The sequence below is a fragment of the Labrus bergylta genome, chromosome 8 (genome assembly GCF_963930695.1).
Source record: "Labrus bergylta chromosome 8, fLabBer1.1, whole genome shotgun sequence".
Taxonomy (NCBI): domain Eukaryota; kingdom Metazoa; phylum Chordata; class Actinopteri; order Labriformes; family Labridae; genus Labrus; species Labrus bergylta.
This window is the reverse complement of record NC_089202.1, coordinates 32,572,570-32,585,689: the sequence shown is the minus strand read 5'-3', so window position 1 is coordinate 32,585,689 and position 13,120 is coordinate 32,572,570.

The window sequence follows — 13,120 nt, the reverse complement described above, 5'->3', positions numbered from 1 at the left end:
ATCTTTAAAAAAGTATGAATCTATTTGAAGTGTTTTTAACGTTTGGGTCACTTTATGAACGTGTTCACTTTGCAGCTTATCTACAGTGAATGTAATTTGTTTAGACTTATATTCTTAATGCTCTTTTCAAACAAACTTATCAATAAACACAGTTATACTATAAACTGTTCTCTGTTTTATGGAGCTAGTTAGCAGACAATCTTGTAAAGTGCATCTGTTACTATGCAGCTGTTCAGTCAGATCAATTCCTCTTCAGCTGACGGAGGTTTTTGTATGACGTTGTATCACTGTGTGAACGGGTAGCTGCTATACTGCTGACAATAATAATCTCCTGAATCTTCAGTCTGGACTCCACTAACAGTCAGAGTGAAGTCAGTTCCAGATCCACTTCCACTAAAACGAGTAGAAACTCCAGACTGACGGTTTGTAGAAGAATAAATCAGGAGTTTAGGAGCTTCTCCAGGTTTCTGAAGATACCAGTGGAGGTCAGCACCAACACTTGTGCTGGTTTGACATCTGATAGAGACAGTCTGTCCTAGAACAACAGACTGAGATCCAGGAGTCTGAGTCAGGAAGATGTCTCCTGATGAACCTGAAGAAACATGAAAAAAAAGGAGAAGGTTATTGAAACAGATGGAGAAAGATGAACAACATCCAAACAGAATCTTTGCTTTCTTAACTTTACAGAAACAGTGGAAAAAAGGTAAATGCTGCTTCTTTAAGTTTTTCTCCATAACAGTGATTATTGTAGTGAACCTGGCCTCACCCTGAACAAGGAGCCCAAAGGTGACCAGGTGTAGAATCAATGACATCATCATCATCATCGTATGTCAGTGTCTCTGAAAGGCCTCAAACAGCCGCTGATCGACACCGGCCTCTTAACGTCCGAGAGCAGAGAGGGAGGACAGATATGCAAACACACAGAGTCAGTCAACTGAAGCGAAATATGTAAATCTACCTCAAGCAAACTATACAAAAAATATGAATTTAAAATTAAAAGAGTTTGTCAAGCTTGATGAGGAATTTTCTCCTCAGTGGATGATTTTAAATATTAGTTTATAACAATACATAACAATACATTTTATGATCAATGCAGTATGATAAAAGGTAAATATAATATTAAAAAACACATGAGGTTATCAATAAAAAGCCTTTTAAAAAAAACTGTCTTGTAAGATGTTGTCAGTATCACTTTTTATAAAAAAAAATATGTGCATTGTGTTACTAGTGATAACCTCAAAATTAAAAAGAATTATGAAAAAAGAAAACATGATATTTTGCATTTTTATTGCCAGACTTGTGAAAATAAGTATCGTGATCCGTATCTTTGAATGTGTTCTTAGAAAAACTGCTGCAGCTTCTTGTTACTCAGTCATGCTCAGCACAGTAAGACTTTCACATGTGTATCTTGAGAACTGAAACTGTCTGTTTCCACGGATCAGCAGTGATGCATTTCTGTTGCCATGGTTACTCAGTTTCACCCGGACGAGAGGAGGACCAGCAGGACCGGCAGCTTTGACTAAACGTTTTCTAGTTTATTTTTCTTTATCTTAATGTGGCTCAGTTACTGTCAGTCCAACAAGTGTTAACAAACTAACAAATAAAAGTGAAACAAGTAAACAAATAAAGAAGAAGGAACAACACTGTTACATTTAACACAAAGTGCACATTGAAAAAGGAATTGAGTAGCTCTCTCATAAATGTAGGCCTATATATTCACTCCAAACTGCTTCTTTGTCATGATCTCAGCTGTGCCTCTTCTTCATTGTTTCTGTGTGGTGTGTTGCTGTTTCCCTGTTTGTGTCATTCAATAAGTAACTATAACCATCTCATGTTTCTGTGTCCTAGAATTACTCAACCTGACAGTATACATGCCTTTGACATACTCTCACAACTTTCATAGCTGTTAGTTTCTAGAAAATATCTTAACATTAACTCCTTTTTTTTATTTATAACCTTTCTCCTTCAGTATTTCAATTTCAGAGAGGTGATTTCATTAGCTTTGTAGTTTAAGACTCCAAACTGTTTCTTGTGTCTTTGACATACTCATAACTTTCACAGCCGTTGGTCTCTGATAATATTGGGCCTTTAAACAGGGGCATTCCTATATGATCCACACGGGGGCGCCTGTTCTCCAATTATGGAGAGAGTCACCCTGCAGAGCCAGACCTCAGTTTCCTCCATAGTTTATCAGTCTTGCATGCTTTACGTGGAGAGACAGGGCAGATACAGATAATTAAAGCATTGCAACAATTCAAACATTGCCTGGTCTGCATCTTTTCATCACAAGCCTGCAGAAGTGTAGGCATATCTCGTGCACAGAGGGCCCCCTTGTGGCAAATTTAGGGACATCCTCAAAAATCACTTCTTTCACAAAAACATTTTTGAGTATTCATACAAAATAAAGACGCAAATGATAAAATAGTTTGTCACACAGGCGCTCATGTGGAAGTGAGGCAGGGAAGTGAACTCTAAACTCAAGTACTACATGGAGATTGTGTTGGTAATGCCAAGTGTAAACTCCTGCTCTTACTGTAAGTGCTGTCCTTTTGTTGTCACATCGTCCAGGAGGGATGCAAGGTGTGAACAGGACAGATAGTGGGTGTGATTTGTGTTTATTTTGGTGGAGTGTTGGAGACAACAATGCTCAGACTGATGAGGGCAAATATTGATATCAAAGTATCTTGTGCTCACGGTTAATTATCTCGTGCGCACAAGAAACTATCCCTTAAGCACGAGAAGGTTTTGCGTGTGAACAGGGGCGTGTCCAGATTATTTGACCCGGTGGGGGGGGGGGGGGTATGTCCAGAGTTGTTGATTTCATCTGAAGTCCCGCCTCTGATTAGACTAACAGCCAATCATAGATTTGGATTCTGGGTTGGCAGATCAGATGTCAAAGGGGGGCCCATGCCGCCCCTCTGGACACACCCCTGCATGTGAACAAGATACTTTTTGGTGCTCCCTTGCAAAATGTTCACCACAGTGATAGAAGATCACGTTAGGCCAGAGGGCAGAGAGAGACACATGAACCAAGTCATTTTCATATCAATCCAAAACACCATTTATTAAAACTTTAAACCACGATAACGTAATGAAGCAGTTTCTTTACGTGCACAGACATCTCACAGATTGCTTGCTTGTCTATGGTCATGCGCCTGCGTCGGGGAATAAACACCTTCATCCCCCTTCCACTCGCTGGAGATGAATATCACACATCATCTCACCCCCGCCTCACATGCAGCAAAAATTACAACGAGGCTGTCAGAAAAAACAAATGTCTGTTTGCGTCCACACATGCAGCTCAACCTGAACATTTCAGGAGTTTTCAGGAGTTTTTGTACGAGTGTGAAAAGCACCAAAAATGTTCCTTTCAGTTAAAACTTCAGTGACGCTGAAGATTCTTGTTTTTTTATTTCATGGTTGTTTATATGTTTGTGTACTTTTTCTTCCTCCTCTCAGCTCTTCATCTTCCTCCTCTCAGCTCTTCATCTTCCTCCTCTCAGCTCTTCCTCCTCTCAGCTCTTCATCTTCCTCAGCTCTTCCTCCTCTCAGCTCTTCATCTTCCTCCTCTCAGCTCTTCATCTTCCTCAGCTCGTCCTCCTCTCAGCTGTTCCTCCTCTCAGCTGTTCCTCCTCTCAGCTCTTCATCTTCCTCAACTCTTCATCTTCCTCCTCTCAGCTCTTCCTCCTCTCAGCTCTTCATCTTCCTCCTCTCAGCACTTCATCTTCCTCCTCTCAGCTCTTCATCTTCCTCCTCTCAGCTCTTCATCTTCCTCCTCTCAGCTCTTCCTCCTCTCAGCTCTTCATCTTCCTCAGCTCTTCCTCCTCTCAGCTCTTCCTCCTCTCAGCTCTTCATCTTCCTCAGCTCTTCCTCTTCTCAGCTCTTCCTCCTCTCAGCTCTTCCTCCTCCCAGCTCTTCATCTTCCTCCTCTCAGCTCTTCATCTTCCTCCTCTCAGCTCTTCATCTTCCTCCTCTCAGCTCTTCATCTTCCTCCTCTCAGCTCTTCCTCCTCTCAGCTCTTCATCTTCCTCCTCTCAGCTCTTCCTCCTCTCAGCTCTTCATCTTCCTCAGCTCTTAATCTTCCTCCTCTCAGCTCTTCCTCCTCTCAGCTTATCATCTTCCTCAGCTCTTCCTCCTCTCAGCTCTTCATCTTCCTCAGCTCTTCCTCCTCTCAGCTTATCATCTTCCTCAGCTCTTCCTCCTCTCAGCTCTTCATCTTCCTCAGCTCTTCCTCCTCTCAGCTTATCATCTTCCTCCTCTCAGCTCTTCATCTTCCTCCTCTCAGCTCTTCCTCCTCTCAGCTCTTCCTCCTCTCAGCTCTTCATCTTCCTCAGCTCTTCCTCCTCTCAACTCTTCATCTTCCTCAGCTCTTCCTCCTCTCAGCTCTTCCTCCTCTCAGCTCTTCATCTTCCTCCTCTCAGCTCTTCCTCCTCTCAGCTCTTCCTCCTCTCAGCTCTTCATCTTCCTCAGCTCTTCCTCCTCTCAGCTCTTCATCTTCCTCAGCTCTTCCTCCTCTCAGCTCTTCCTCCTCTCAGCTCTTCATCTTCCTCAGCTCTTCCTCCTCTCAGCTCTTCCTCCTCTCAGCTGTTACTCCTCTAAGCTCTTCATCTTCCTCCTCTCAGATCTTCATCTTCCTCCTCTTAGCTCTTCCTCCTCTCAGCTCTTCCTCCTCTCAGCTTATCATCTTCCTCAGCTCTTCCTCCTCTCAGCTCTTCCTCCTCTCAGCTCTTCATCTTCCTCCTCTCAGCTTATCATCGTCCTCAGCTCTTCCTCCTCTCAGCTCTTCCTCCTCTCAGCTCTTCATCTTCCTAGTGTTGCTAAGATGGCGACTTTCTCGCTTAATCTCGCGACTTTTTCTGGTGTTTTGGAGACTCTGAGGTGAAAGCACGTATCGCTCTGCAGTTACTGTCCTCAACGAGCAGCGGGTGCTGCCGTGAGCCCCTCCCCCGTCCCAAAGCACTCACAGGCGGTCAGTCTCACAGTAGTCTCGCGCAGCAGTCCCAGCTGCAGTCAGAGCAGAGAGGAGTCTATCGGCTGCTTGTTTTCATAGCATGCTTAAGCCATATAGTTGGTGTGCTTCTGCACGGTACAGTTTAGACACGAGCACAAGCACGCGGGCACACAACGCTGACAGCCTCCATTCAGGAGAAATCCAGGAGAGAAAGATATTCCAATCTGTAAAGTGCATTGCAGTTTGCAGTCCATCTATATTAAAAAGGAAATAAACTTCAGAAAAGGTAAAGGGGTAATAATGGATTTGAAGTGTCTAAAAATGTAAATTCTGGTTTTTGTTTTGGATTTTGAAAATTTCAAAAAAATCAGAGAATGGAAAAAGACCAAGTACTTTGAGTTTTCTGTTGTATCTTTCATCACACTGATTTACACAAGTCTGCAGTCATCAATTTTTTAGCCATCTGATGCATATTTTTTTCCCCACTCCCGTCGCGGAGGGCCCTTGCGTGCTCAGGGGCCCCTGGGCACGTGCCCGGATGGTAGATCCAGGGTTGTGACTTTTAATTGCAATGTGAACATTAGGGCTGTTGAAATGAATCATTTAATGGATGCATCGCGATGCAGACTAGACGATTGATGCATCGATGCAGGGACAGGAAGTAATCGATTATGACGAGGGTTAGAAAAAAGCATCTGTTAACCTCTACATGTGTTTGTTTTGAGCAGCGTTGAGTGAGTTTGTTTTACCTAAACACACACGGTGGTGTGTAATGAAAGTAACGTAGGCTAACAGAGGGATTTGTGACAGAAAACAACATCAATTGAGTCCCGGTCCTGGTCTTGCTGACTTTATGAGCAGAGTCAGCTGGTCCTGCAGGCTCAGACCACAGTGCTCCGCTGCAGGCTGAAACGGCTTGACTCGGTGTCTCTTTAGCCGACCGCAGCTCGGGTTAGCATCTTCATCACAGGTAAAGGTGTGTTTAAAGTGATGCCTCGCTGTCTTAAGTCCAGGATAACTAAAAGAAGGGGGCTGTGGCGGTGACTCGGGATAAAGTGAGCGGCTGTAAACACAGTAGACTCCCGACAGTATCACCGCTAAGTGCACCTCCGCTAAAGCTGCGTTCCTTCGATGATACACAAGTTCGACAAGTTCTTCACAATAAAAGTCCCCTTCCTATCTGTAGTTGAAGTGCTTTTAATGTGAAACATTCATATCAGGAAATGGGGTGTTTACAGCAATAGCAACTTAACACAACTCGTCTGAAATAACCCTGAACAAAGCTCACAGCTAAAGGCTACAACGTCCTGAGAAGGGAACACACAGAGACTTAAAAACATCTTTCTCTCTTATTATAAACTAAACACACAGAGACTTAAAAACATCTTTTTCTCTTATAATAAACTAAACACACAGAGACTTAAAAACATCTTTCTCTCTTATAATAAACTAAACACACAGTGACTTAAAAACATCTTTCTCTCTTATTATAAACTAAACACACAGAGACTTAAAAACATCTTTCTCTCTTATTATAAACTAAACACACAGAGACTTAAAAACATCTTTCTCTCTTATTATAAACTAAACACACAGAGACTTAAAAACATCTTTCTCTAGACTGTTTGTCTCTGTTTATGAAAAAGTAGCCATGTGCAGTAATATAGAAAATTGAGGATGAATCGTGATGCATCGTGATATCGAATCGAATCGTAAGACCAGTGAAGATGCACAGCTTTACTGAACATGCATCCAAGAAAACTCAATAAAAATAATTTTGAAAGAAAGAGGCCGGAGATGAAATCAAGAGAATTATCTCTGCTTAATAAAAATGTGCTCTCTAGAAGTTTATCTGATAGTGCTGTAGCTAGATTTAAGGAAGCTATTTCAGCTGCTTTTGATTCAGTACCGTGTTTCAACCCAGTTGGAAACTCTTATGATAGCTTTAGTCCCTCTCAGCTAGATCAGTTTGTTGATAGTGCAGTGGATTCACTGAGAGTTACTCTGGATTCGATTGCTCCCCTGAAACAGAAGGTTATCAAACGGCAGAGAATAGCTCCATGGTTCAACTCAGAAACCCGTACTCTAAAACAAACATCGTGAAATTTTGAAAGAATATGGCGCTCTACCAAAACGGTAGAATCTCGTTTATTCTGGCAGGATAGTCATAGAAAATATATAAAGGCTCTACGTCACGCTCGAGCTGCCTACTACTCCTCTCTAATCGAGGAAAACAAAAGCAATCCTAGATACCTTTTCAGCACTGTAGCCAGGCTGACAGCGAGTCATGGCTCCATTGAGCCTTGTATTCCTTTAGCCCTCAGCAGTAATGATTTCATGAGCTTTTTCAACAATAGAATTCTAGACATCAGAGACAAAATTAGTAACCTCCTGCCCTTACCTGGTGAGGATACGTCTGATACGGCAGAGACAGTTCCAGGACCAGATATTAGTCTAGACTGTTTTTCTCCAATCGACCTTTCAGAGCTAAATTCAATTATTTCTGCGTCGAAACCGTCAACCTGTCTTTTAGACCCAATCCCAACCAAGCTGTTTAAGGAAGTCTTTCCCTTAGTTAGCACCTCTATATTAGATATGATCAATATGTCTTTACTGGCAGGCTATGTACCACAGTCATTTAAAGTAGCAGTAATCAAACCTCTACTTAAAAAACCTACTCTAGATTCAGGAACTCTAGCTCACTATAGGCCTATATCCAACCTTCCTTTTATCTCAAAGATCCTGGAGAAAGTGGTAGCTAAACAGCTGTGTGACTTTCTCCATGACAACAGTTTATTTGAGGAGTTTCAGTCAGGATTTAGAGTCCACCATAGCACTGAGACTGCACTAGTTAGAGTTACAAACAATCTACTTCTAGCTTCAGACAGGGGACTTCTCTCTGTGCTCGTCCTGTTAGATCTTAGTGCTGCTTCTGACACCATTGACCATCAGATCCTATTATACAGACTAGAACATTTACTTGGAATTCCAGGGACTGCTTTAAGTTGGTTTGAATCCTACTTATCAGACCGATCTCAGTTTGTACATGTTAATGATGAGTCCTCTATGCACACTAAAGTTTGCCATGGAGTCCCACAAGGTTCAGTGCTTGGACCAATTCTCTTTACATTATATATGCTTCCTCTGGGAAATATTATGAGGAAACACTCCATACAGTTTCATTGTTATGCAGATGATACTCAGCTTTATGTATCAATGAAGCCCGATGGCACCAGTCAGTTATGTCAGCTAGAAACGTGCCTTAAGGACGTTAGGACCTGGATGACCAGAAAGTTTTTGCTACTTAACTCAGACAAGACTGAAGTTATTGTGCTAGGCCCTAAGAACATCAGAGAGACTTTTTCTAGTGATTTGACTGTTCTTAGTGACATCAGCCTGGCATCTAGCACCACTGTTAGGAATCTAGGAGTTCGATTTGATCAAGATATGTCTTTTAGCTCTCACATCAGTCAAGTTTCAAGAACAGCCTATTTTCACCTTCGTAATATATCCAAGATCAGGAATATCCTGTCGCAAAATGATGCAGAAAAACTAGTTCATGCATTTGTTACCTCCAGATTGGATTATTGTAATTCTCTTTTGTCAGGGTGCTCTGGTAAGTCTCTAAAGACTCTTCAACTGGTCCAGAATAGTGATGTGTCGGTCATGAACGATTCGTTCAAAACGAACGAATCATCTGGGTGAACGAAATGAACTGAATCACTTACTAAAAAGAGTCGTTCATTTCTCAACTTCAGTTGCCCTCTCCTCTCTTCCGTCTCGTGTCTCAAAGCTCCCGTTCACAGTACGTTCACTGAACGAACTGAACGAGAGTTCCGACGTGAATCACGCTCCGACGTGAATCACTGAACGAACTGAACGAGAGCTCCGACGTGAATCACTGAACGAACTGAACGAGAGCTCCGACGTGAATCACGCTCCGACGTGAATCACTGAACGAACTGAACGAGAGTTCCGACGTGAATCACTGAACGAACTGAGAGGAAGAGCGGAGCTCTCGTTCAGTTCGTTCACTGAACGTACTGAGAGGGAGAGAGAGACTCAGAGCTCCCGTTCAGAATCAGTACACACAATCACTTTCACCACCCGTTTTTCATATTTTAGGTTTCACTACGCAAATAAAAGATGTACGCAAATAAATATTAGGTTATTAATTATTTTTAATTAGATAAAATGAAAACAATAAAAAATAAAAGTGAGAAACATAAATTACAGTGCAATTAAAAAAAACTCAAAAGATAAAAAACAATAGGCTATCAAAAAGAAAATACAAAAAAGTAAATATAGACTAAAACTACAGTGCAAAAACAAATATTAAATAGACAAGGTAGAAACTATTTACAATGGTCTACATTTTAAAAATGTCATAAACAAAATATTAACTTAAATGTGCAATCACAAACAAAATAAACTGTAGTGTAAAACAAAGTCAAGAGACAACAAAAAAAATCACCAGCATGCCAGGTGAGCAATATTGTTGCAAACAATGGGAATATCAGTGAAAATTAAGATTCATTGATTTTCTTCTAATAATCTTCAATTAAGATTACATGTGCAGGTTTGCATTGATGAATACCAGCTGACGGACCTTTGAAGAGCTGAGCCGGCTCCTTCTCTCTGAAACTATCTGCCCCGTTTTACTGAACACTCTCTCAGACGGGACAGATGTGGCCACAATGCAGAGTCTCCTCTTCATGAATTCACAGAGTCTGAGATATACCACCCTTCTACTTTGCCACCAAGTGAGAGGGTTTGAGGACCGTGGCACTAGAGGCTCCTCTATAAATCCACGGACCTCTAGCACAGAATCTGCAGTTGGATTGCGACTGCTTGTCACAAGCCCAAAGACCTGCTCATCAAACTCTTTCCAGACTGCACTCTCCTCTACTCTTGTGCTTCTGCTCCCTCTTCTTCTCCCTCAGCCTGCTGGTTGGGGAATGTCATCCTTGCTGCAGAATTGCAGAGGCGATGAAACACATTGTCAGCTGCCTCATCCTGCCGAAAGGCCTTCTTCTTGAACCTCGGGTCAAGTGCTGCTGCCTCAGAGAGCAAAACATGGGACTCTATTTTATGGAACCGGTGAGACATTTGGGAACAGATGTTGTCCACCAATTTCCTAACTGGTTCACTGAGGTTTCCAGCAGCTCGTTGGTGGCTTGATGCAATCTTTTGAAGACCTCTTGCCAAAAGGATGACTTTTGAAGCTGTCACATACCTAAGTGAAAGAGAAAGAAGGATTAGGCCTCTTAGTGATAATAATATGCATGTTGTTATTATTAATACCAGTATAACTATTAGTAGTAATCGTTGCAAAATGATCATATTCATAATCATTAGTTTGAAAAATAGCAATGAAAAGCTCTAGCTAGGAAGTAAGATAAAGCCTTTGAAGCTCCTCTGAAGTCAAGTTCCCGTGGTGATGACCTAGAGTAGCTTGATTGACAGGTTTATGACTTTGTTTTGATGTGACTGTGCAAGTGAAAATTAGGCCTTCAAAATCACAGTATTATCACGACAATGCAATAATATTGAAAAACACGTACCCTTCACCGCTTATTTCAACTGTGACCTCCTCAAAGGGCTTCAGAACATTGCAGGCCTGTTGCATCTCCTCCCACTCTTCTGGAGATAGGGTGGCCAGTCTAGGATTTGTTAAGGCCAGTGTTGTGATGACAGCCTCTCTGTTCTGCAGTATTCTCTCCAGCATGTAATATGTTAAGTTCCAACGAGTTGGGCAATCCTGTTTCAGACGCAGTTCTGGCAACCCCAACTGGTTTTGTGTGGCCTTCAGTTTTTCAGAGGCAACTGTGCTCTTGTGCATGTATTCCACAATTGCCTTGACCTTATCTACTGTAGGTTTAATAGCAGCAATGCCACTATGTACAATGAGGTTCAGGGTGTGGGCATTGGGCAAAGCAGAATAGGTGGGGCCAACCTGTGTTCTGGATGGCCTTCACAACATTGGCAGCATTGTCAGAGACACAGGCAACAACTTTATGCACAATGTTCCACTCCCTTGCAACCCTCAAAAGTTGCTCTGCCAGATTGTCAGCTGTGTGCCTGTCACTCATTTCAAAACAATCTAGCAGGACGGACACATTTTTCAAGTCAGAAATGAAATGACATGTCACAGACATGAAGGAAGTTGTTGTCCTGGATGTCCAGCAGTCTGTGGTGAGACACACTGCTTCAGCTTTATCCACTCTTTCTTGAACTTTTTCATGTGTCCTCCTGTACAGCTCTGGGATAATTGAATTTGACAGTGTTTTGCGACTTGGCAGAACATAGTTGGGGTTCAGTTCCTTTGTGTATTGCCGAAACCCCTTATCTTCAACAATGGAAAAAGGCTGCAAATCAAGTGCAATCATCTTTGCCAGCACCTCATCCATTGCCCTTTGCCTCATGGGGTCGATAGGCCTCGACACAAAGTGAGTGAGGGTGGCTTGTGCACGCCTTGCTCTGGGCCTATCTGTTGCCCCTTGTGTGGATACAGCAGTGCGAGTACTGGCTGGAGCAGTGCTGGTGCTGCTGCTGTCTTCTACTGTAGGAGCAGGCTGAGGCTCTTGTCTTACTTGTTCAAGCTGCACAGTTGGATGTTTTGACTTTAAATGTCTGTGGAGATTTGCTGTTGACCCACCTTTGGTGGAGAGCTTGATGCGGCTGCTGGTGGAATAAATTCAAATAGTGTCCAGATAACGCTTCTCCTTCTTGACTCACTCATCTTGTTTTTTCACTGTCTTACTCCTTTGATAATGGGGGAAGGGTGTTTGTTCATGAGGGTACATGGTCAGGGTGATCAGGGGAACATACCAAGTAACAGGGGAGGAGGGGAAGGGACCTTAGAGGGGGATGGTAGGGGGAAATTCAGTAGAGTGACCTTAAGTTTACAGTAAAAATGCATTTTTTAAGTGTGTATGTGTGTGGAGGGTCAAGTTAGGTCAACTGAGACATAGTTTTTTGAAGATTTTGACAACTGTCAATGTAAGTCTGTGTCTGTGTGTGTGTGTGTGTGTGTGTGTGTGTGTGTGTGTGTGTGTGTGTGTGTGTGTGTGTGTGTGTGTGTGTGTGTGTGTGTGTGTGTGTGTGTGCGCTTGTTCTGTGGGGTCACATCTCCCTAATAATGGTTGAGTCCAGGTGACAGATAGTTTCATAACAAAACAACAAAAACACTTTTTATATTGACAATATTTGTATACAATTTGCATGGCCATGCATTTACATCTACAGTTAAGACATTAAACAAAGCTGCCTAATATATAATCATAGTTTGTTTAAATAAAGCAGCCCTTGCCGACAAAGTAGCCTAAATTAGCCTATATTATTATTTTAAAAATCTGCTTATATAATTTAAAATATAACTGTTCTGGTACAGGATATATTCGTTGCCATGCATATTTTCTGCATGTAGCCTATATTAAGTTAAATTAATTGTCATTCATGATAATGTTTGCAAACTGAAAGCTTCATAACAACAAGCACATACATTTTCGCGACACCCAGCTTAATTGTTATTAATTAATGATCGTACAAATCATTGACTGACTGGTGAAAGTGATTGTGTGTACTGATTCTGAACGGGAGCTCTGAGTCTCTCTCTTCCTCTCAGTTCGTTCAGTGATTCACGTCGGAGCTCTCGTTCAGTTCGTTCAGTGATTCACGTCGGAGCTCTCGTTCAGTTCGTTCAGTGATTCACGTCGGCGCTCTCGTTCAGTTCGTTCAGTGATTCACGTCGGCGCTCTCGTTCAGTGAATGAACTGAACGAGAGCTCCGCCTCCTCTCTCTCCCTCTCAGTCAGACAGTCAGTGAGTGATTTGTGTACTGAACGTACTGAACAGAACGGTCGGGGAAAATAAATGTGATTGTTTTAGCAGCTTTCAGTTTGCAAACTGTGGCTTTATCCAACTAAATTCTCAGCTCATTGGTTTATTATTCACCACCGGCTGTTCTCAGTACGATCGCGAGCAGAACTAAACGTTCGGCCGTGTTTCAGTTTATTGAATTCTGATTCACAGACAGAGCTGCAGAGAAGTACTGAACGATTCGGTGAACGAATCATTTGAACGAATCACTTTACTGAACTGATTCTACTGATTCAGTACACTGAAAAGAACTGCTTTTCACATCACTAGTCCAGAACGCTGCAGCTCG